The sequence below is a fragment of the Camelus bactrianus genome, chromosome 1, assembly GCF_048773025.1.
Source record: "Camelus bactrianus isolate YW-2024 breed Bactrian camel chromosome 1, ASM4877302v1, whole genome shotgun sequence".
Taxonomy (NCBI): domain Eukaryota; kingdom Metazoa; phylum Chordata; class Mammalia; order Artiodactyla; family Camelidae; genus Camelus; species Camelus bactrianus.
In genome coordinates, this window is record NC_133539.1 from 87,380,132 (window position 1) to 87,404,150 (window position 24,019).

The window sequence follows — 24,019 nt, forward strand, 5'->3', positions numbered from 1 at the left end:
AAGGACATCATTGTCACTGCCACTGAACACTTATGTTTCTGACTTCACTGTAGACAGGGCCAGCCCTGGATAATGGGAGCCCCATGGGTTCTATGGCAACTGCTATTTCTTGAAATTAGACATTGCCTTTGCTGCTGACCCAGAGTTAATTCACCATCCTCCATGCTGTTTTTCATCCCAATATTTCAGTTCAAAGCCTAAGAGTCAAGGTTTGATTTGCTAAGTAAGAAAGGCTGAGAAAATAAATATCTGGTCTTTCCTGCTGCTGCAGTTGAAGGTGAACTTTGCCTAGCACCACATTTCATGAAGTAGGTAATTTTGCAAACATATGAAGGAGTTCAGAATAGGTTACCAAAGGTAATAAAATTTGGTTCAACTTCTGAGCAATATTTTGCTGATAAAATCAATGTTTAAAAACTTAGAGCAAGAGATTATCTGTACCCTCACATTCATTGCAGTATTATTCACAGTAGCCAAAGTTTGGAAACAACTTGTTTCCATTAACTGATAAATAGATAAAGAAAACATAGAATATATGAAATATGATTCAGCTGTAAAATCGAAGAACCATTTTTGACTGCATGATGAGCTTAGAGGACATTATGCTAAGTGAAATAAATCACGTAAAGGCAAATAATGTATGACCTCACTTACATGTGAAATCCAAAAGAGTCAATATCATAGAAACAGAGAGTAGATTGGTGGTTGCTAGGCTTCTGGGGGTGCGGGGGGCAGGGGAAATGGGGAGATGCTGGTCAAAGTTTACAAACTTCTAGTTACAAGATGAATAAGTTCTGAGGATTTAATGTACAGCATGGTGACTATAGTTAACAGTACTGTGCTGTATACTTGAAAATTAAAAAGTGGACCTTAAATGTTTCTACCACACACACACAAATGGTAGTTACATGAGGTGATGGATGTGTTAACTTACTAATGATAGTTTATTATGATTACTATAACAATTTTATTATGATAATCATTTCACAATGTATTCATATATCAAATCATTGCATTGTATACTTTAAAATTACACAATGATATATGTCAATTATATTTCCATAAAGCTGGAAAAAAACCCTTAGAGCAGTAATTTTTAATCTGGCTATAAAATAATACATTTTCTTTATTAAATATTCAAGCATCTAGTGATAACTACTTGTTAACATTTTGATGAGCATGCTTTTGGATATTTCTCTCCATGCTCATGTAATATGTAAACTTTATTACTAATCTAGCATCAGTTTTAGTTACAGAATCCTTTTTGAAGGCTGAATCTACCCTTTCCTCCGCAGTCATGTGCCATAAGAGAGACTGATATGACACTCAGCTTCAATTTGGGGTATGAATGATATGAAAGTGACCCCATCTACATTTCCAGGGAATCATCAAAGAAGGATGTACAATATAATTTTTTAAAAGTCTGCTTACAATTCTAGGAAAGTTTCTCTTTGATTTTAAGATAGTGAGCCATTTGTAAACCAGTATAGATAGACACGAGAAAGATGAATGTAGCACTGATTGCAATTGGCAGCCATTCTACAACCAAAATAGAAAAGGTTCTAGAATGAATTTGACAAAGTAAAAGGGAAAATAAAATCACGATAAAAATCTGGGCCCATGAAAATGTTATTAAACTGCTGGATCAAACCAAAACTGAAAGTTTGGGACTTCCTTGTATACTATCAAATATAGTACCTTGTGGCATGATTTACTTTTAGTTAGATTCCCATCTGTTTGTCACTCAAAGAGCCTTAACAAATAGAGCAAACTAAAGTAAACATATAATATGCACAGAAAATCATACAGTAATATGTTTACAACATTCAAGCTTCTACCTCAAAAAAATACATAAGTGATAGATTGATTTACAAAAGCATAGTTCCAGTTTTTATGAATTTTAAGTAATGCATATTATGAGTATATGTTATTTTACTTTATTTTAGAATGTCCTTATTAATGATGTCTAGAAATATTTAGTTTTTTGTTTTATGTTGTTTTGTTACTATGACAACTGCTGTGATGGCAAAATCTTGGCATGCCCTTCCGTGCATTATCACTATTATTTTATTAACTCTGTGGAATAATTACTAGAAGTATGACATGTGGGTCAACTGATACGTATTTTTTAAATAGTCAGATTTATAGCAATAGTGGTCTCCAGAAATTTATAATGACTCATATTCATGTGTGTATAAAAATATTTATTTCTCCACATGCTCATTTAGACTTGGGACTGAAAATTTTGTTAATCATTCCAGTCTAAATGGAGAAAAACTTTACACCTTTTTTTTTTTTCAGTTTTTAATTTCTTTCATTGCCAACACAAGCCAATGTGATTTTTTTACATTTGTTTACCATCATTACTTATCTTATAAAATGCTTGTTTATACATTTTACCCACTTATTTTGGGGGATAGTCATCTTTTTTTCTTGTTGATCTGGAAGTGCTCAATGTATTAGTTATATTAACACTGTATTTCAGGACTTGAAAACATTCTTTTACGTACAATTGTGTTTATTGCTGCTTTATATTAATTTTGTTGTAGCCAAACCTATTAATCTTCCTTTTACTGTCTTTAAATTAATTTTTAAAATGTTATACAATTTTAAACAACTTTTTTAAAGGTTACAGTCCATTTGCAGTTATTTCAAAATATTGGCTGTATTCCCTGTGCTATAGAATACATCCTTATAGCCTGTCTTCCACCTATTTGTTTGTAACTCCCACTCCCCAACTCCTATATTGTCCCTCTCCCCGCCACAACTGGTAACCACTACTTCGTTCTCTATATCTGTGAGTCTGCTTCTTTTTTTGTTGTTGTTATATTCGTTAGTTTGTTGTATTTTTTAGATTCCACGTGTAAGTGGTATCATACAGTATTTGTCTTTCTCTGACTTATTTCACTTAGCATAAAACCTCCTAAGGTTTTTAGTTATAGGCATGCTTAGTTTATTAAATTTTAGTGTATGATTTTCCTCCTCTAAATTGTGATTCTCAGCTATTTTCAATCCATTGGCATTTAAAAGGAACTGAAAATTCTCTATCATCCCAATGCAAATCAAATGAACACTGAAAAAGTAAATGTTAATCACTAGAACTAAACAGGACATACTGTTATTGTGTTTTATAGTGTTGTATCTCACATTTATAAAATCATGATTAATTCATGCCATAATTAAGAAAACAGTTTTCATCTTGGTTTTTGATTTGTAGTGTTTTAAGTATCTTGATATTTTTAATTCATCTTAAAATGTATACATTTTATTGTGGGTAAACATGGAATATGTTTATGATCGTGGAAAGATAAGACTATTCATATGTACCATACATAAAATATGTTTAAAGTAAATAATTTGCAAATCACAAATCAGAATAACATAATATCATCTTCATTTTTGTTTGAAGGTCTTAAATGCATATTCTGTTATATTTGTGTATTGCCTTAACAAAATTCTTACTAGGTACATATGTTTCTGTCTCTTAAAGAAATATTTGCCACAGGTTTATATGATTAATATCACAGTCTTGATAGGGATAAAATTGTATTAATATAAAAGATCTGATGTGAGCTTTCAAATATCATTTGTAGTTACATGTAATTTTCTTGCAATAAAACAATTAAAAAGGAATTTATTCAAGATTATTTAAATCTATTTAAAATAATCATTTGACATTTTCTCAATTACCTGTTTATCTCCAATGTATAGGGTGTGTTTAATAATTATTTGTTAAATAAATTAAAGTGAATCTTCTAGGTAACAGATTAAAATGGAAATAATATGACATTAATCTAACAAATTTACTCTAAGCAACAACTATTTTTTAAACACTAATTATATGGGCTCATTGGGGTTGTTGAATCACTGTGAATGAGATGTCAAAAATAAGCTGGTAGTTGTCCTAATTTCAAGATCTCCTATAACATAGGCTCCTTAAGGCCTCTTTCCTCATATATACATATACACACTATATTATATACACTTTTTTTTATCCCTTTGGTTCATTTATTTTTAGAAGTTACAGTGCTGATACCTGTTCTACTTGCAACTTTTATTCTCTCGTACCCTATTCTCTACTGAACCCTATTATTATCTCTTACATCACTTTCAAACTTCATTTTCTACTACTTCTCACTTCTTTCATTAGGGCAACTATCTATGTATCCCACATACTTAACTATCTTTTATTTGCTGAGTACTGTTTTATTTTCATGAGATCAACCATAAAGATGGGACTTGTAGTTCAGCTATGACATGTAAAGAGCTTACAAGTCCCATGGGCACAAGATAAAAAGCTGGCCAAACTGAAAATCATTGTTTTTCTTAGACTCATCAGAAAATTGAAGTTACAAGGTAAATCACCACCTCAAAATCTGGCGAGATGGGCTACTGTAGAGAAACAGCTAATGTGGAGCAGAAGCTGCCAGAGCCGTAAACTGGTAGAACATGTAGATGATCATGTTGATTAATTGCTGGAGGCCAAGTGTGGACTCTTGAGAATGAGAAACTCTTGGAGGGATGCAGTCTCATAGGGGCTGTCATACTTTTTGGAGTTTTAACTTCAGGAACCCACAAGTTTCTCATACTGAGGAGCTAAGAAAATTCACCTCCTATCTTCAACGCAAGATAAAATAGCTGTTGTGAAATGTGCCTTGTGTGCAGTCCATAAAAGGCCTCCTCTTCAGGGAAAAAGCTTTACCAAAGCCTTATCCCATATAGATAGAGGCATAATTACTTAACATAAGCACTCACTAGCCTTAATATCTCACATAAGGGTGAGAGGAAAACAAAAAAGATAAGAAACATTTGTTTTTTATTTTTTGTAAGAAACACTTGTGAAGGTCACAGTCTAGCTACCCAGGCCCATTAAAAGACTAAGATTTAATCAAAAGATAATAGAATTTAAGTGAAGTAAGCCAGAAAGAGAAAGAAAAATACCATATGATATCACTCATATGTAGAATCTTAAAAAAAGAAAAAAGAAGACACTAATGAACTCATCTACAAAACAGAAACAGACTCGCAGACATAGTAAACAATCTTATGGTTACAGGAAGGAAAGAGGGTAGGAAGGGATAAATTTGGGAGTTCGAGATTTGCAAATATTAACTACTATATATAAAAATAGATAAAATACACTTTCTTCTGTATAGCATAGGGAACTATATCCAATATCTTATAATAACCTTTAATGAAAAAGAATATGAAAATGAATATATGTATGCATATGTATGACTGAGACATTATGCTGTACACCAGAGACTAACTGATTGTAACTGACTATAGTTCAATTAAAAAAAAAAGGAATAAAAGAATAATTAGCTTCCCAATTCCCTACCACCACTTCAACAGGGCTTTAAATATAATAACAGAATTATAACTGGAAATGATGAAGGCACAAACTATCTTTAGGAAGAAGGTCTTAGAGAAACACGAAGACAGCAAGGAAGACAAAAATTTGAAGCCCCTGACACCTCCTGTTACAGCAAACATTAAACATAACTCAACTCCTAACCAGATTCATATAAAACTCACACTAAATGTCTATTTACCTCAGTTCCTATTGCTTGCTATGTCATGTCCAGCTCTCAACCAAAAATTACATGCCCTGAAAAATGTCAGGAAAAAGCACAGCCTGAAGACACAAAGTGAGCATCAGAACTGGATTCAGATATGACACAAATTTTGGAATTATCAGACAGTGTCAAATAACTGTTACTATATTAAGAACTCTAAATGTAAGAGGTAGTCAATTTTCAAGTACGTATGTGTCATGTAAACAGAGAGATGGAAACTCTAAGGATCAAAATGAAATGATAAAAAAATCAAACCCACTGTAATGATGAATCTATATGAGTCAATAAGATATTTGAGGCAAGTTCATATACTCCTATTTGTCAAATAAGTGAGATTTTTGGTATAAAAATGCTTTTATATTCTTCAAGACATTATTTAAAGCTTTTATAATATCAAAATCAGGAGGTTCTTCCATCATGTTCACACACTGGTACTCACACCAGTGATTTTAGCTGCCTAAGATGTTGTAGCTTTGCAGTAACAAATTATGCACTCTGCTACAGTTACAAAAATACATCAAATACATATCATTTGTGTGTCTCTGTATAAAATAGAGAAGGCAAAAATTATAAAATTGGGTTTTTAGGCTTTATGGCATACAAATTAGGAAAAAAACAAAACATGAAACTTTCAGGAACCAAACCACAAACTATAAAGATTTCCTCTAATAGGTGAGGTATGTATTTCAAGTAATCTCATACTCTGCAAAATATATATATATATAAAAATATATTGTTTTACAAAATTATATAAAATAAATTTATTATTTTTAATAATAAAAATATTTTTAGCTTTGAATTATGTATGCTGCCTTTTTGCCTGCCAAATATAACTCATTTGGATAAAATATAAGTTATGAATAAATAAGAAGTTCTACAGTAGAAAATTCTTAGGCATTTCAGAAGATAATGCAATACCAAATATTTTTAATCAATTAATTTAATTCACCCATCAGTTTACTAGTTTACTAATAATTTATTCTCTTATTTAGCAAAAATGTATTATTGAAACATGACTATAACAGGGCACTACACACAAACTGAATGAAATATAACCCTTGTGCTTGTGTTTAGAGACTCAGTAGAAACTTTATATAATTCAAGTTTCTTATTTATAGAAATCAACTCTAATTAACCTAGCAGTAATGAATTTCATATAAAACATAGCTCAAATATCAGCATAGCTCAAGCAATGATTGGGAAATGAACAGGAACAAAATGCAGCCAGATAGCCTGATCCACAAACAAATCATGATAAAATAAATGTCAGGTTGGAATGTTGTCATCACTGCTGCTGGTGAGGGAGGACCACTGTTGGCATTATTTCCACAGAACCCGGATTTTTTCTCTCCCTAGTTATAGTTACCCTGAAGAATGTCTCTTCGCCCCATTGAGAAAAGGCTAAAAGGAAAACCAAAGTCCACATATCAGAAATTATTATAGGAGTGTTTCACAGGGTATAATCTCCCTTCCATTCAGTGAATTCTGAGTCTTTGAATTCACACATTTCTGGGAAATGAGTTTGGCACTATGACTCAAAATTTGTTTACAGATTCTTGTTTTACATATATAAACACACTGAAACACACACACACACATAAACTCACACACACATATATACGTACATACACACATACACATATGCATATACATATGTACAAATACACATACAAATGTATTTTTCAGTTTTGCAACCAAAAATTAATGTGTAGTTAAAATGAAGACGACCTCTGGGAGGCTGCCTAGTATTTTAGTCCTCAGGGTCAAGAACAATTAGAATGAACTTATAAAAACCCCTTAGGACAGACCATTTTGCTGACTCTGCCAGCTCTGCAATTTATCCTGGCAACCACATCCACTTTGCCCCTCATGCTATATGTCACTATTTGATCTTTACCTCTTTTGGGGTCCTCTAATTCCCTTGATTGCAGTTGAAGTGAATCCATTTCAACTACAGAAACTTCTATCATCATCTATAGTCTATACAAAATTGCCACAAAATCACTTGTCAAAGATAATGACATGACTCCGCAAATTTTACACCTTGCCCTTGGAGGGATTGTCCTCTGGGCCTTGCCAGGGGATATTTAGGAAGAGTGTGGGCCATGTTAAATTCACTCCAGCATTTTCCTTTCTGTCAAAATTGTTTCAATTTATTTCTCAACATAGTACTTGGATTTGTTGGCATTTTCATTAAATTGATCATTGGCTATCAGTGCCACCTGATCAATGTTGTGGCCCACTCACAGCTGTTTATGCTACCATAGTGAATCTAGAAACTCTAGCAGATAGACTGGTGTTAATTCAGCCAACTGTGTAACTGTGTACTCAGAATACCCCCATCTCTAGTCCCCAGATTTTCTATAATATAAATACTAATGTAAATTGCTAAAATTAAACACTGAAAATCTTTTTCTATAATTCCTCTTTTCAAAGTTGTCTTTAATTGACAATCCCTAGAGAATTGTAAGCTGTTACCTAATTCAATGTTTCTCAACATTGGCTAAGTTTCCATCTTAGCCAATCAGTGGGGGAGACTGAAGATCCTTAATGTCCAGGCCATTCCCTAATTACTTGTATTGGTATTCCTGGGGAGGAACTCTGGCATCAGGACTTTTTATAGCTCCCTGGGCAATTTCAATTCACAAAGTTGAGAAATTTTGCTTTTAGACTAAAGACAGCAATAGATGAGGAATGTGGTAGGCTAAATGTTGGTCCTCCAAAAGATATGTCCAGATTCTAATCCAGAACCTGTATCTATTATCTTATTATAGCAGAAAGAGTGAATATTACCTTGTATGGCAAAAGATGTGATTAAATTAAGAATCTTGAGAGGATGGGCTTTCCGGAGATTATCTAGGTGGATCCTAAATGCAACCACATTATCCATGTAAAAGAGAAGAGGAAGGAGTTTGGGGACAGACTCACAAAATAAAGGACATTTACAGAGGAAAAGATGATACAAAGATGGAGGCAGAGATTGGAGTGATGCAGCCAGAAGCCAAGGAATGCCAGTGATGCCTGGCTGCACCCTAAATCTAAGAAGCATGGAATCGATTCTCCCCTGGAGCCCTTGCAGCAAGTGTGGCCCTGCTAACATCCTGATTTCAGAATTCTGGCTTACAGATCTGCAAGAGAATAAGTTTATGTTGTTTTAAGCTGCCAAATTGGTGGTTATTTGGTAAGGCAGCCACATGAAAACTAAGGCAAGGAAGAATAAAAAGTAATTTTCTTTTTCAGGGAAATTTCTACATCTTTAAGGCAAGGCAGATATAACCTTATCAGATAATGGCTAATAGGAAACACACATAGCACATACTGGTATTTAGTACTGCCTTGTGCATTTGCCTTGAAAACAAACAAGGACACACTCACCAACAGCAGAAGAGAGTATATATATATATATACATACACACACACATACATATACATACACACACACACACTCAGGGCTTAGGGACACTGACCCTCAGTGCAGTCAAAAATCTGTGTATAAATTTACAGTTGTCTCTCTGTATCTGCATTTCTGCTTCTGGGGATTCAAACAACTGAGGACCATGTAGTACTGTAGTATGTGTCTACTGAAAAAAAAATTCACATGTAAGTGGACCCATACAATTCAAACCTGTGTTGTTCAAGAGGCAACTGTATGCACATGTGTAGGTAGAGAACCGGCAGAATGAGCATCTCTCTGTCTTTTTACTATTTGCACAGAGGTGTATTTTGGCCTAGGAACAGCTGGCTGAACCGTGGGAGGGCCTCCAGAAGACAGACTCTAAACATGATAAAGGAGCTAAGAACATACAGCCAACCATGTAGTAACTGACACTTCCTGGCACAGGAAATAATCCTTAGGAGCTTCAGGACATCAACTGGAGAGTTTACATATCAGTGTTGATGCTGTCAGTCAGAAGCCCTGTCAAACTACTCTTTTGCTCAATGAACAAAAGAGGGAAGAAAAGAAGCCTTCTCAGGCTCCAGGGTTTCTCTCTTCTTAGCACTTCGTATATTTGAAACATTTAATTCTCTCAAGAACCCTGTTTCACAGGTATTATCATCCCCATATACGTATTGGGAAATTAGGTTCAGAAGAGTTATTTAATTTGCTCAATTAAATGTCAACGACAAAACTGAGATCTGTGCTGTTAACCACATGCCTACACTGCAGCAATGGGGACCCTGAGGTTTCAATGCGTCAGATGTGGTGAGCCAGGGTCACCTTCTCGGGCATGTGATCCATGCAGGGCCTTGAACTTAAAAGGGTCCTATGATTGCTTTAATTCATCTTAATTTGTGAACATAGGGCTATACAGCTTGCACTGGGCCCTCCAAATTACATAGCCAATCCCGCTGTAAGCTTTTGGAATTCCCCTGAATAGTTTAATTCTATTCTCAGGTTTCCATTTCTTACTAAACAAAGTGCTTATGTGCACATAGTATCTAGTAATTGATTTTGAAAATCTACATTTCAGAGTTTCTAAATGCATATTTTAACATCATTTTTAAACATTACTGATTTCTGGATACACCTTTAAAATTGGCATCTTACATTCCCTGTTGGTCAGGTGGCAGTCCGGATTCAGTAGCTATTACCTACACCTGTGTAAAGATAAGCACTGTTTTCCATATTATCAAGCCAAGTTATCTACATAGTCAGAACAACACCTGTTGTGTTTGACACTCAAAATGTCTTCAAAGAGACTGTCATCTTTTAAAAAACCTCTTTGAATTCTCTCCAGTCTGTTAAAAAGTAGACTTTACTTGACCTCACTGCAGTAAGAGAAAACATCACCTTGACAGAGTCTTTGAACTATCTCAGAAGGAGGAAGTCAGAACCGGGATATATATAAGGGTTTGGGGGAATCTGAGCTCAAGTGGTTTATGATGGGTCTTTTAAGGCAGAAAACAGATGGGACTTAGCCAAAGTGTGCGAGGCTTTTGTCCCATTCATACTGGGTTCAGAAATTTCCTGAAGCAACGTGCAAAGTCATTTGTGGGTTTACAAACTTATCTTTACTGAAACAAGCTACAATATCATGGGATACAGGTTATCTTAATTTGTTTTTGAAGTTTACTGTTCATGGAAAGTGTATATTTTAAACTAATGGGGGCTTCACTACAATTCCACATTAGGGAAAGAGCAAAAGGCAAATGCTTGACATCACTACTACTTGCTACTCAGGTACTGGCATTGTCTGGAATTTGTAGCAAATGCAGGGTCTTAGTTTCCATTCCTCCACCTCCAAATCTACATTTTTAACAAGATTATCACTGTATTAGTCTAGATTCTCCGGAGAAAAAGATCAATTACATATATATACATACACATAACTTGCTATATATTATATATAGGATTTATTATGAGGAATCAGCTCATGCAGTTAGGGAGGCTAAAATGTCCGAAGATCTGCATTTAACATGTGGAAGATTCAGGCAAGCTGATGGTATAGTTCCAGTCAGAATCTAAGTCCAAATGCAGATGACAGATGTCGCAGCCCTCAGACAATCAAGTAAGCAGAAAGAGTGAATTCTCTCTTACCCTCATTTTTGTCTTATTCAGGTCTTCAACAGACTGAATGAGGTACAGCCCTGTAATACTGCAGGGGGCAATCTGCTTTACTGTCTACAAATTCAAATGTTAATCTCATACATAAACACCCTCATAGACACACCTAGAATGTCTAACCAAATATCTGGGCACCTCATGGCCCAGTTAAGTTGGCACATAAAATTAACCACCACACTCACGATGTATATGCACATAAGAAATCCTGGTTTCAGGTACCACTGAAATGAGGCAGCCTACGAGTAGAAAAAGCTGTGTTAACTTTTAGACACCAAATTGGGCGCAACAGCATAGTCTTTCAAACTAAATATAATGCAGCTGGAGGAAAGAGAAATTGCCAACTTCTTTGGAAGAGAGGAATTAAATTTTAAAGAACCAAGAAGTTAGTGAGATATATTCAAGTTTCAGGCCAAACCATTGTTCAATTGTTGACACTCAATTTGTCAGAAAATTTGCATTTTGGACAGAGCTGTTTAACTTCCATGTGATTCAACTGAGCGAATGCGAAGAGTTTAGTAAATTTAGAATGGACTTGAATTAAAACTTGAAGGAGAGTGTCAGAAGCTTGGAAGAATACCCCAGAGCCTATAATAGAACGATTTTTAAAAAGAAATGCTGCTGCACCGTTAACAGTCTTGGGGACACAGGGAAAATATTGCATGGAAAAATCTATATATCAATGACTCCAAATTAAAGAGATTCAAAAATTCAGACACTGAATTTAAAGACACTTAGGAATACCTTAATTAGTTTATTCCTTTACAGTTTCCATTATGGATTATAAGAATGATTAATACATGTTTAAAAAATACATATCAAAACTTGGTCTTAGTTTAGTTTGGGAGGTTTTGTGTGCTTGTTTTTAGTTATAAATCTTTATTGCAGCTTCTCACAGCAGAACTGAGTTTGCAGCTCATCTTGGTTTCCTCAGAGTGGGGCCCCAGGGGTCAGGGCACAGGAAAGGAAACAAGCCACTGCCAGGGAGGGTGGCCACCCCTGGAGGAGACAAAACGTTCACAAATTCTCTTGTGCCACACTGCAGGGGACCAGGGTCTCTGGCCATGAGGTTCCTGAGGGAGAACACGTGGCGTCGAGGGGAGGTGGGGGAGAGAGGGGAAACGGGCTGAACGCACCAGCTTCCACCACTTGAAGGTGATGGGCTCTGCGCACACGCTGGTGCGCAGTGCACCTCCCCACGCCCAACCGGATATCGCCGGTGCGCAGGGCACCTCCCCACGCCAAACCAGGTAGGCGTAGATAGAAGTTGTCCGCAAAGGCGCAGGGGGAGCCCAGCGGCTCCAGCAGCTCCGGCAGAGGCCAAACCTTCTCCAGACAGCAATGGCGCTTGATGATGGGCCTGAGAGCTCGGGCAGGTCTAAGTGCTTCCCCAGCACCAGCAGTTTGCCATGTTTGGGAAAAAGGCTTCGGCTTTGAGGGTCCGTCTGAAGCGCCCACGAACGTGAAAAGCTGCAGGATGCTGATGATGTTCCGCTCTGTCAGGACCAGCTCTCGCTTCAGCACCTCTGGGTTCCGGTCGATGCAGCTCTCCGCCTATGAATCATGACAGAATTTCCATTGTTTTCTGCTTTTTTTTTTTTTTTTTTTTTTTTCCTTTCTTCTTCACTCCTTCGAAAAGTTCCTGCAGCAGTTAGTCAGGAGCAGCTGGAAGCCCTTCTTTGGCTGGGGAACTCGTGCTCCTGGCCCATAAACAGCCAGTTGGAGTAGCGTTTCACAAGGGCCTGCACCTGCTCGGCCTCGAGGAAATCCCGCAGAGCGTGGTGCGTCTCCAGCTCCCATTGCGGGGGTAACTGCTGTTCTCAGAGAGAATCTTGCCACCCAGCAACTCTTTCCTCTCCCAGCCTGTGACCAGGAGGCTCATTTCCAGGTTCCAAAGGAGTTGAGGTCAGTAACTTTCGTTTCTTTTTTCACAGTGGTGTCTAAAATAATGATATGTTACTTTTATAGTTACTAGCATCTTCAGTTTGATGAAATACAGCAGTAATTCAGCAGGTCATAGGATCAAAATTTTCATTTGCTTTTTTCCCCCCCGAGGCTGCAGGAGATAAGATATTCTTTAGCAAAGTCACAGATAGTTCCTGGGTTGATGAATAATATAATAATATAAGGATTTTAGCATGTTATTTTCTCCCTCTATGCTGTCTGTGTCTTTGGTGGCAGCCAATCCACCCTGCAGTTACTAAATTTCTTCTGTCCTTTTCCCTATGGTAGGGAGTAGCCAACTAAAATCCTGAAGACTTCAAAGAGCACCTCCTTCTAGTAGATGCTCTGTATCAATTTAGTTACCTCTTTCATTAGCACATGTCTGACTGCCAGATTCTAATACTAAAACTAAATTTGTAGTGCATTCAGCCTGAATTAAGCCAAATACTCAATCTCCAATTGTTCCTACTTCCTGAGAATCTCATGCTGGAAACCTGTACCCAGTTAGAAGTATTTGTATCAGTCAGAGATCTTGGTTGAATGTGTCAGAAATCAACTACAGTTAAGTGCACAAAATATAAACTTAGAAATATATTGCCTAGCCAACATGATGGTTCCGAGTGCCATTATTAACTGATTTCACAGTCCCAGACGGTATATCGAATGAGTACATCTTAGGTCAAATATCCATATTCTACATGTTGTCAAAAGAACAAAGAAATCTAGCATCTGAACCATGTGGCTTTGGCAGTAGAAAACAGAACAATTCCCCATAAAACTACACAATGATATATTATTTAAATGTGGAAATGTGTTTGAGATGCCACTCTGGAGGGAGGATTCGTTGTGTCTTCAAATTTACCTAAGGATTTTCTCAGGTATGTGTTAGGGATGAGGCAGGAGATAAAAGAGTTATTCCAGGCTGTGGGAACAAAGCACCAGGGTGCACACATGTCAGAATGGTAGTCTAGGATTCTAGTTTAAGATGACAACTACCAACATTCATTTCGTCTTCTGTAAAAAGTCCTGTTGAAGTGACAGAAAAAAAAAGTGGTACAAATTAATAAATACATGATTCTACCGGGATAGAAAAAGGAGAAACAGTGGGAGACCTTTTTTTTTTTTTTTTTAAATTTTGGGAGGCAGAAATCCCACTGACCAATGAAAGTGGAGAAAGAATGTGAGGGTATATTTGGTATGGAAAGCAAGATGTGTTGTGTGACAGAAATGCAGGCGATTGAACAAAAGACTGTATGGTGAACAGCAGAGCTAGATCTTTCACCCTTTCCACATTTTCAGGAAAATAGGTTGACTGGAAGCACCAGTGTTAGGCCCCAGGTTAAGACCATAAAAGGGCATAAGTTGTCTGGGAAGGGCTTGGGCTCTGTGGAATTGGTTCCTCAGAGAAAAGGCCCACTTACTTGGCACTGAATGGTTTCATTTTCAAAATCACTGATCTACTAAGTTAGCTGCTTTCTTCATTAAATAGAATTCTCCATCATCTCTTCCATTTGGGGGAAACATCTCTTAAAGAAACAGAACTACACAGCTGGTGAAGAAACCCATGCTATCAATCCATATTAGTAAAATTTTATTTACAAATTCAGAACATACCCAAGGGGAATTTGAGAGCTATTGACTCAAAAGAGGAAAAAAAATTTATGGGAGTAAAAAAAGTTTTAATATTTTGATATTTGTGTATCTCTGGTCCTCACTGCCTTAGTAAAAGTGTGTGTTAAAGTGTTGTGTGTAAAGTATGTGATGTTTAAGCCTCCTTTGTTTAATAAAGAAAAGAGAGACACATCTTCCCCACTCTGTCCTCCTTAGGGTGTCTTCTTCAGAACACAGGACTTTTTAATTTTACAAGGCAAGGTCCTGGGCCTTCTGATTCATGCAACTGTAAATGCAAACTTCCAAGGTTATAAGTTGGAAGGCCCTGGGATTGGAGGCAATCACAAGGTGTATTTTCTTGCCTTTCAAGGCACGAGAAAAGTTTTTATTTTTTTCTTTTACTTTTTTTGTATAAATTGCATGAAATTCTGTCCAGACCCTGTAACCATTCTTGTTTTACCTTACATGCGTGCAATTTGTTAATACTTAGCCAATTATGTAATTGTTCTCTGCCCCTTCTGTATTGGTAAGGAGGGGACTTTTGTTGACAGGACTATTTATTTTCTTGACAATGTATGTGTGAGATTGGCTCTAACCATTCAGACTGCTGTTTCTGGAAGCCGAACCTTCACCTCTCATCCATATCTAAAAATTTTTGTACTAAAATATAGGATGAGTATAGGGAGCCTTGCACTAAAACAAAAAACAAATGATGTAATTCAGAGTAGCATTTCAGCACATTGTGTGAAATAGTTGAGGCAGAGATGATTTCTACAAAGTTCCTCAAACCGTATGTAAACCTGAAATTATGCAATTTCTAGTCAATTCACTGTATGTTCGCCTTTGTCTGTTTTACTGTTTCATGTGGCACACCATTATTAGCTATGAGAATTGAGAGTAGAAATGAGTTTGTTAATCTGATAGCTTGTTTTGATCTGGCTTCCTTTTTTTCCCCAGTTGAAAATATATTCAAAGGCTCAAGTGGTGAATCATATTTGTGTCTGTAATATAGATTTAAATATGCTTAATTCTGCTCATCTGTCTGAAATGTTTTTTACATAATATTTAAATAATATTTAAGTTGTGATCTGTGTTTAGAAATCATGTGATTGCACCATTAGATTCTATTTTTAACCTTCTATCTAGAACATAAAGTTCTACTGCAATTATTACATAGGGGCTACTTTCACTGTAATTCCAAATTGTCATGGGTCCATTGGGAAAGCTTAAGATGTGTGTAATGGTGATGTGAGTTTTATTGGGCTTCCTTCCTCAAGAAATAGCCATACTAATTATTTTCAGTGGAGTGTGTTTGCCAGTTGGATTATCCTGCGGCTCCTTCTGTGTGAATGTACTCTCTGGCTAGATGCTATATTGTGTGAAACTTCATGCCTGTTTATCATGCATTTTGTAAGTCCCTAGACAGTGGTTGGTGCTGGCTAGGGCTCTTGTGGGTAAGAAAAATAATTCTGGTAACCAGAATAGACGTCAATTCCTTTGGGAATGACTTGTTACCCCTGGTAACAACGGATAGTTTGTTTTTCCAAGGAAACGTGCATTATGGGTGCTTCAGAATTGGTACTTCTTTGACACATTAAACATTTTGAGAAAGCAGGAGGTAGATTGTGAGAATCCATGCTCTTAGACTTCTTTGTAGTCTCCATTTCTAACCCAATGATTACTGCATTCCTGTACGTGCCCTGCCAGGTCTGGCAGAGCTGATAACAAAGACTGTTTAATATCAACTGGCTGAGTAATTTTGTCTACTTGATTGTTCAGTGCTCTGTCCATAGTGTTCACTGGTGGGCATTTATATTTGACATGAAAAATTTTACAGTTGATGCCATTTGCATCTGTCTGTCTGCATGCCTCTCTCCTAGACTTTTTTTTTTATCTGATAATCCAATTTTTTAACTGTTAGGCCACTCACCACTGCCCATAATTCCACAAATTCTCATCTCTGACTACATTTCCTTTCCCATAAAGTCAGTGAATAGTTACAATAGTAAAAGATCTGTCCATTGGGAAGATTTTCACTCACTGTCATTCAGAGATACCTCCAAGTATGGCTGGAGTATAGCCTCTATTCATTTTTTATTTGCTTTATGTACTGGGCCAATCTATCCCTAAACCATGCTTTTTTTTTTTTAATATTCCCTTCAAACACCATAGATAACACGATGAGGGAGGGATGAAAATAGGGTGGATGACATGGGAATCTAGGCTGTGTACTTATGCAATTTACTTATAGTATTTACTTCTAGTCCTGCTCAGGTTCAATCCTTGACATACCATTTCTATCCTACAATGAGCTGTTACTGGATCTACCCAATTAGATGATGACTTTATGGATTGTCAAAATGAACATATACCCATTGGGGATCTTCTTGAACCCTACTTATGAATCTGGCAGCCAGGAAAAAAGATGGGGACAGCTCTTGAAGGGGCATTGGTTGCCTTGCAGGGAAGAGGCCTTTGCAGGTTATTCCTGTATCAAGGAGCCGAAAGTGAGCTCCCTCTGAAGACTTGGGGGTTCAGTTAAAATCTTCAGAGGAATCCACACAGGTATTCCCTTTCGAAGCTTCATCAACTCAGGTTTTCTCAACCAGGGCCCTAAACACAGCATAACAGACATGCCTAGCCTGAGTATTTGATAGTATTTATAGCTCAGTGATCTTAATAATACCCTGTGTCTGTTCCTCAGTTGCTCCTAATTCACTGAGAGAGCTAAGGGCCTCTTTGTAAGTTAGAGTGGAGGTTCTCTGACTCACACCCTTAGCCACATCTTGTTTATCATCATCCTTCTTCAGGGTATCAGTGTAACTTCCATTCCATTACCCTTGTATGTATTGTTCTTCGTGAACTTTTCAAAGACCTTGTTCATTACAGTGGACAAGGCATTCCCTTCCATCTTTGTACCACTACCGTCTTCCCCTGTTGTTCCAAGAAGCTGAGGCAGTTCCTGATGGCACTTACAGTAGGAAGCAATCAGATGGGAATCCACCTTATATGAGTTTCTCTCTTGAAAGGAGATATGAGCAACTTTGCCCATGACTGCAACAGTTTATAAACTGTATATTATGTGCTTCCTATAACATGATAAATTTATATGATAAAATAGCATGAGAATATGTTTATTCAACATTTAATAAGTTTTTCATTAAGAACCCCACTATGTGAAAATTGTTTAATATATGATCTCTATACTCAATTTATCCTCAAGATGGAATTTGTGGTATATGAGTAGCTATACTTAGTGATAAGTATAATGCTCATGATAAATTTCTTAGGAAACAAGCAAATCCCATGTTTAGAGATTGGTAAAGTTAAAAGTCAGTGCACTTGAAGAGAACTGTAAGAAGGCAGGATAGAGGTTCCATTTAGGCTTGAAATTCAAATGACAGCAAAGTTGGGAAACATTCCATAGAGGAGAAAAAATATGAGGAAATTAAGTGCAGATGAAGGAAAGTACAGGGTGCTTTCAGGGAAGGAGAGTAAGCACTTTAACTGGGTGCAGCATACATAGTACAAAAGGGAGTGCTGCATGTGTCTGGGCTGTGGCAGATCGTAGAGGGCCGTAAGTCTTGAGTGAACACCAACCCAGGGCAGCTGTGGAGCTGCAGTTTTGGCCTAGGCAGCTGGCCTAGGTAGTCACTGAAATTTCCTGATTTCATTAAGGTTTACCAACACTTCATCAGCATGGAATCCATGGAGGCATAATGTCCTTTGCTGCTTGTTTTATTTTGTTGAAGAACTTGCTAACATTTTGTAGGTGAGTGGATAATAAAACAAACAGAATAAGTTTACCTTCCTAAAAAGAACCTCATCCTTTATATAAGCCCTCTCCCTTCATGAATAAGGACACAATAGACTTCATAATTGGTTCCTTCCTGTAAGTTTTGTCATGTCATTGATGAAGTGTTAAACAAATTCAACATAATGGGAAAGGAAAGGCAAAGGTAAATTTCAGAGATATTAAGAACGCATAAATGACAAGTATTTGGATATAATGGGATATATGAAATTAAGGAGAGAGTGCAGTTAAAGACGAAGAGTTTGGTGAAAAAAAATAAACAGAGATAATGAACAACTGAGTGAAACAATGCCACAAATGCAATCCAGCACTAAAGCCTAGTGATTTAAGTTTGTGAGTTTGGTGAAATAAAAATATACTGTGATTGTATTAAATTACTGTTTGCTTTCTGAAAAATATTAGTCTTTTCAGCAAAGGTTAATGGAAAATCTATTTAAAAAATCAAATGCTCATCAAGTAAGAGTTCATGAGTACAGTATATAATCCAACTTAATGTGTCCACTATTTTTCAAAGATAATAGGAGCTAATGAGAATCCCTTAGCTTAAAATGAGATTACTTCTATTGAACATGATGCTGGAAGTAAGGATTTGTTAGAATAAGTATAAGTTAATGCTCCATGTTTAATTACTATCTCATAATATTCCATTTATTATGATATTAATAACATGAAACTATATGCAGGTTATCTTCACATGTACGTGTACCTACTTCACGTCAATTTGAAATTAATATCAAGTACTGAATATTTTTAAAGTTTAAATGTGAATTATGTTTGACATTGTGGCCATTTACAGCAACAATAAAAATTTCCCTTAAAAATACCAATACCAAAATCAATCATTTATATGTCTTCAGTTTCTTAGGAAGCAAGATGTTAGTAGGCCCTAATAAAAACACATCTTGACTTTATCTAAAAAGTGGATATAGATGCTTTCTGTTGCACCTTCCCCTCACATGTATTACCTAAGTGCGTTTATAAGAATTTTCAGCTTGAATTTTACTTGGTTAGCTATACAAATGTTGAAAATTTCATACTTAATGAAAATAATTTGTTATCAAACCCACTTATTCACATGTATCTACTGACTTGGTGTATTTCAGAATTATACTTATTTTTAAGTTTGTACCTTTTGACCACTCTCACCCATTTGGCCCACCCCACACCCCTACCTCTGGCAATGACCAGTGTATTCGTTACATCCATGAATTCAGTTTTTTAGGTTCCACATAAAAGTGAGATCATATGGTATTTGTCTTTCTCTGAATTATTTCACTTAGTATTATAAATACCCTCAAATTCCATCCAAATTGTCACAAATGGCAAGATTTCCCTTTTTATGGAAGGATAAATTCCAGTATATATATGTATATGTGTATATATGTATATATACACATACAGTTGACCCTTGAGCAATGTAGGTTTGAACTATGAACTGCAAGGGTCAACTTATATGCAGATTTTTTTCAATAAATATGTACTACAGTACTAAACAATTGGTGGTTGGTTCAATCTGAGGATGTAGAACTACAGATAGGGAGTCCTGACTATAAAGATATACTCAGATTTTTGACTGTATGAAGGGTCAGCACCCTTAACCCTAGTGTTGTTCAAGGGTTATCTATCTATCTATATAACATAAAATCACATTTTCTTCATCTATCCACAGACATGTAAGTTGCTTCCATGTCTTGGCTATTGTAAATAATGCTGCAGTGAAAAGCATGTTCAGGTATCTTTTGGAGTTAGTGTTTTGTATCCTTTGCATAAATAGCACAGAATTTTTTGAGGAACCTCCATATTTTCAATAGTGACTGCACCCATTTAAGTTCTCAACAACAGTGAACCAAGTTTCCCCTTTCTCCCCAATACTTTGTTGATTCTTATCTTTATAACAGACATTCTAACAGGTGTGAGGGGATATCTCGTTGTGGTTTAGATTTGCATTTCTCTGATAGTGATGTTGAGCACCATTTCATGTACCCTTTGGCCATCTGTATGTCTTCTTTGGAAAAATATCTATTCAGATCCTCTGCCCCTTTTAAAAATAGCATATTTAGTACTCTGTTATTGACTTGTATTAGTTCTTTATTTATCTTGGATGTTAACCCCTTTTCAGGTATAAATGGAAAATGTTTTCTCCAGTTTGGTGAGTTGCTTTTTTTAAATTTTTTTTTTTTAATTGAAGTATAGTTGGTTTACAGTGTTGTGTTAATTTCTGGTGTACAGAATTAGTGATTCAGTTATATATATATATATATTCCTTTTTGTATTCTTTTTCACTATAGGCTGTTAAAAGATACTGAATATAGTTCCCTGTGTTATACCACAGGACCTTGCTGTGTACCTATTTTATTTACAGTAGATAGTATCTGCAAATCCCACGCTCCCAATTTATTGCTCCACCGTACTCTTCCCCCCAGATAAACATAAATTTGTTTTCTATAAGTTCATGGTGTCATTTTTTAAGATTCCACATATAAGTAATATATGGCATTTTTCTTTCTCTTTCTGGCTTACTTCACTTAGAATGACAATCTCCAGGTCCATCCATGTTGTTGCAAATGGCATTATTTTATTCTTTTTTTATGGCTGAGTAGTATTCCATCATATAAATATACCACGACTTCTTTATCCATTCATCTGTCGATGGACATTTAGGTTGTTTCCATGTCTTGGCTATTGTAAATAGTGCTAGTATGAACATTGAGGTGCATGTATCTTTTTGAATTAGAGTTTCCTCTGGATATACATGGATATACTAGGAACCCACTCTGGGCATAAGTCTATTTTCAGTTTTTTAAGGAATCACCGTACTGTTTTCCATAATGTCTGCACCAAACTACATTCTCACCAGCAGTGTAGGAGAATTTCCTTTTCTCATACCCTCTCCAGCACATATTGTTTGTGGACTTTTTAATGATGGCCATTCTGACCAGTGTGACTTGATACCTCATTATAATTTTGTTTTGCATTTCTCTGATAATTCACAATACTGAACATTTTTTCATGTGCTATTGGCCATTTGTATGTCTTTATTGGAGAATTGCTTGTTTAGATATTCTGCTCATTTTTGGGTTGGGTTGTTGTTTCGATTATCGAGTTGTATGAGCTGTTTGTATATTCTGGAAAGTAAGCCCTTGTCAATCACGTTGTTTGCAAATATTTTCTCTCATTCTGTAGGTTGTCTTTTCATTTTATTTCTAGTTGCTTTGCTGTGCAGAAGTTTATAAGGTCCCATTTGTTTATTTTGGCTTTTATTTCTATTGCCTTGGTAGCCTGCGCTAGGAGAACATTGATAAGATTTATGTCAGAAAAAGATGGACTGCTTCATGGATTTGTGTGTCATCCTTGTGCAGAGGCCATGCTAAGTTTCTCTGTATTGTTTCAGTTTTAGTGTATGTGCTTCCAAAGTGAACACAGTGTATTCCCTTTTAATTTTTGTGATGGTTTCCTTTGCTGTGCAGAAGGTTTTTAGTTTTATGCAGTCCCACCTATTTATTTTTGTTGCCTTTGTTTCTGGAGTCATTGCCAAAAATTCCTCACCAAGACTGATGTCAAGGAGTTTACTGCCTATGTTTTCTTCTAGGAGTTTTGTGGTTTCAGGTCTTATTTTTAAGTCTTTATTCATTTTGAGTTAATTTTTGTGTATAGTGTAAGATAGTGGTCCAGTTTTATTCTTTTGTATTTGGCTGTCAAGTTTTTCCAACACCATTTACTGAAGAGATTGTTCTTTTCCCATTGTATATATTGGCTCTTTTGTCATAAATTAACCACATATGCATGGATTTATTTCTGGGCTCTCAATTCTGATCTGTCTATCAATGTGTCTATTTTTAATGCTGACACAAAGCTGTTTTGATGGCAATAGCTTTGTAATATAGTTTGAATTATGGAAATATGATGCCTCCAACTTTGTTCTTTTTTCCTAAAATTGCTTTGGTTATTTGGGGTCTTGTGTGGTTCCATACAAATTATAGAATTTTCTCTATTACTGTGAAAAATGTTATTGGACATTTGGTAGGGGTTGCATTGAATCTATGGATGGCTTTGGGTAGTATGGACATTTTAACAGTATTAGTTCTTCTGATTTATGAGCATGGAATATCTAATTATTTGTGTCTTCAATTTATTTCATCAATGTTTTATGGTTTTCAGTATACAGTTATTTCACTTCCTTGGTTAAATTTATACCTGAGCATTTTATTGTTTTGATGCAGTTGTATATGGAATTGTCAGTTTCTCTTTATAATAATGATAGTTATTAGTGTATGGGAAAGCAACAGGTTTTCATATATTGATGTTTGTATCCTGCAAGTTAACTGAACTTGTTTGTAGCTCTAACAATTTTTGGGTGGAGTCTTTAGAATTTTCTTCTCCAATATGAATACCTTTTATTATTCTTGTCTAATTGCTCTGGTTAGAACTATCAATATTATGTTGAATAAAAGTGAGAATGAGCATCCTTGTCTTTTTCCTGATTTTAGGGAAAAAACTCAGCTTTTCACAATTACATATGATGTTATCTGTGGGCTTGTCATATATGGCCTGAATTTATTGAGGGACTTGTGTCTATATACATTTTGTTGAGTTTTTTTCATAAATCATGAGGACTTTTGTCAAATGCTTTTTCTGCATCTATTGAAATGATTATATGATTTTTATACTTCATTTTGTTAACATGGCATGTCACATTGGTTTGCAGATGTTGAACCATCCTTGCATCAGTGGAATAAATCCCACATAATCATGGTGTATGATCCTTTTAATGTTTTATTGAATTGGTTTGTTAATATTTTGTTGAGGATTTTTGCATCTGTATTCATTGGGGATAGTCTATAATTTTCTTGTGGCATCCTTGTCTGGTCTTAGTATCAGGGTAATGCTGGCCTTTAAAATACATTAGGAAGAGTTCTCTCTTCTGTGTTTTGGAAGAGTTTGAAGGATTGATGTTGATTCTTGTTTAAATGTTTGGTAGAATTAACCAGTGAAGCCATCTGGTCCCGGGTTTTGTTTGTTGGGAGGTTTTTGATTACTGATTCAGTTTCCTTATTAATTTAATTTGATTACTGATTCAACTAGTCATTTTTCTGTTCAGATTTTCTATTTATTCATGATACAGTTTTGCTAGGTTATATGTTTCTGGAAATTTATCCATTTTCTCTAAGTTATCCAACTTGTTGGCATTTAATTGTTCATAATAGTCCCTTTATAATCCTTTGTATTTCTGTCCTTTTGGTTATAATGACTCCTCTTTCATATCTGAGCTTATTTGTCCTCTTTTTACTCTTGGTGAGTCTAGCTGAAGATTTGCCAATTTTATTAATCTTTTCCAAAAACCAGCTCTTAGTTTCATTGATCTTTCCTACTGCCTCTTTTTAGTCTCCATTTAATTTATTTCTGGTTTGATCTTTGTTATTTCCTTCTTACTACTAACTTTGAGTGTTGTTTCCTTTTTTCTCATTCCTTGAGTACAAAGTTAGGTGGTTTATTTTAGATTATTCTTGT

General features: G+C 35.8%; 1 non-coding gene across 1 annotated transcript; it reads right to left on the minus strand.

Moving 5' to 3' along the window:
- Positions 1 to 21,825: 21,825 nt before the first annotated feature.
- Positions 21,826 to 21,932, minus strand: LOC123616027 (U6 spliceosomal RNA). Its single transcript, XR_006723891.1, has one exon. It is a non-coding gene; the product is annotated as a U6 spliceosomal RNA (small nuclear RNA).
- Positions 21,933 to 24,019: the final 2,087 nt, after the last annotated feature.